The sequence below is a fragment of the Populus nigra genome, chromosome 2 (genome assembly GCF_951802175.1).
Source record: "Populus nigra chromosome 2, ddPopNigr1.1, whole genome shotgun sequence".
In the NCBI taxonomy this organism is placed as follows: domain Eukaryota; kingdom Viridiplantae; phylum Streptophyta; class Magnoliopsida; order Malpighiales; family Salicaceae; genus Populus; species Populus nigra.
Window position 1 is genome coordinate 13,873,434 of NC_084853.1, and position 2,500 is coordinate 13,875,933.

Here is a 2,500-nt window from a genome sequence, read left to right on the forward strand (position 1 = left end):
TCCAGACAAGGGGGCAGCGGCAGCCATGCCAACAGGGGGGAATCGGCAGCGCAGATTTTTCGACGAACATGGGCTGGACGCTGGACTGGCCGGGCCATGCAGGAAAATTCATCGAGGGGACACGCTGAAGAAACAGCGCTGGTTTAGACACGGTGGGCGCAGTGTTGGAATCGGCAGCGCCGATGAAACCGGCAAAGTCGGCAGAATTGGCAGCGGGTGCTGGCGATGGGTCTGGACGGGCTGGATAGTCCAAGGCTCGACGAGAAAGACCGCAGGTTGAGACACTGGGGCAGTGGCAGCCCGCGGGACAGTGTTGGCAGATTCGGCAGCGCAGATTTGTGCGGCTGCAGGTTCGTCGGGGAAAATCGGCAGCGCAGATTTTTCGACGAACATGGGCTGGACGATGGACTGTCCAGGCCAGGCAGGAAAATTTGTCGAGGGGACACGCTGACGAAACAGCGCTGGTTCAGGCACGGGGGGCAGTGTTGGAATCGGCAGCGCCGACGAAATCGGCAAAGTCGGCAGAATCGGCAGCGCAGATTTTTCGACGAACATGGGCTGGACGCTGGACTGGCCGGGCCATGCAGGAAAATTCATCGAGGGGACACGCTGACGAAACAGCGCTGGTTCAGGCACGGCGGGCAGTGTTGGAATCGGCAGCGCCGACGAAATCGGCAAAGTCGGCAGAATCGGCAGCGGGTGCTGGCGATGGGTCTGGACGGGCTGGATAGTCCAAGGCTCGACGAGAAAGACTGCTGGTTTAGACACTGGGGCAGTGGCAGCCCGCGGGACAGTGTCGGCAGATTCGGCAGCGCAGATTTGTGCGGCTGCAGGTTCGTCGGGGAAAATCGGCAGCGCAGATTTTGCGACGAACATGGGCTGGACGATGGACTGTCCAGGCCAGGCAGGAAAATTTGTCGAGGGGACACGCTGACGAAACAGCGCTGGTTCAGGCACGGCGGGCAGTGGTGGAATCGGCAGCGCCGACGAAATCGGCAAAGTCGGCAGAATCGGCAGCGCAGATTTTTCGACGAACACGGGCTGGACGGTGGACTGTCCAGGCCAGGCAGGAAAATTCGTCGAGGGGACACGCTGAGGAAACAGCGCTGGTTCAGACACGGTGGGCGCAGTGTTGGAATCGGCAGCGCCGAGAAAATCGGCAAAGTCGGCAGAATCGGCAGCAGGTGCTGGCGATGAGTCAGGACGGACTGGATAGTCCAAGGCTCGATGAGAAAGACCGCTGGTTTAGACACTGGGGCAGTGGCAGCCCGCGGGGCAGTGTCGGCAGACTCGGCAGCAGTGTCTGCCGATTCGGCAGCGTTGGCTTGTTGGCGCGGGGGGCCGATGCGAGTGGGGACTTGGGCAGCGGGCAGTGAAAGCAAGAGTTTCCCCGATGCTGCCGGGAAAAACGCTCCCCGGGATGGCCGGGTGAGATGACCCGGCGGCCCGCGACGGGTCATTCAATTCCATGCCCCGTCAACATAACTCCCGATGTACTGTTTGCTTTTTCGGAAGAAGAGATCCATCCCCCCATCCTCGGCCAGCCAAAAACGCTCCAATTAATGGCCGGGTGAGATGACCCGGCGGCCCGCGACGCGTCATTCAAATCACTGCCCTATCGGCTACAACTGCTGATGGGTGGGATTAGAGGCCTGCCATGGTGGTGAGGGGCGGCGAGGACCGTGAAAGCTAGAGTTTTTCAGAGGCTGCCGGGAAAAAGGCCCCTCGGGTGGCGGGGTGCGAGGACCAGGCGCGTCATTCAATTCTCTTCCCTATCAACTTGGCTCCCGTTGGCGGGATTGGAGGCCTACTGTTTGTTACAGGGCTAAAATCGTCAGGGGAAGAGCTGACGAAACAATGCTGGTTTGGATGCAGGGGGTAGTGTTGGAATCGGCAGCGCGGACAAAATCGGCAAAGTCGACAAAAAAGACTGTTGGTCTGGACATCGGGGCAGCGGCAGCCATGCCGACAGGGGGGGAAATCGGCAGCGCAGATTTGTGCAGCTGCAGGTTCGTCGGGGAAATCGGCAGCGCAGATTTTTCGATGAACATGGGCTGGAAGATGGACTGTCCAGGCCAGGCAGGGAAATTCGTCAAGGGGACACGCTGACGAAAGTAGGCTCGTCGGTGAAAATCGGCAGCGCAGATTTTTCGACGAACAGGGGCTGGATGCTGGACCGGCCGGGCCAGGCAGGAAAATTCGTCAGGGGGGCACGCTGACGAAAAGAGGGGCTGCCGCGTGGAAAATCGGCAGCGCAGATTTTTCGACGAACATTCGTCAGGGGGGCACGCTGACGAAAAGAGGGGCTGCCGCGTGGAAAATCGGCAGCGCAGATTTTTCGACGAACAGGGGCTGGATGCTGGACCGGCCGGGCCAGGCAGGAAAATTCGTCAGGGGGGCACGCTGACGAAAAGAGGGGCTGCCGCGTGGAAAATCGGCAGCGCAGATTTTTCGACGAACATTCGTCAGGGGGGCACGCTGAGGAAAACAGGGGCTGCCG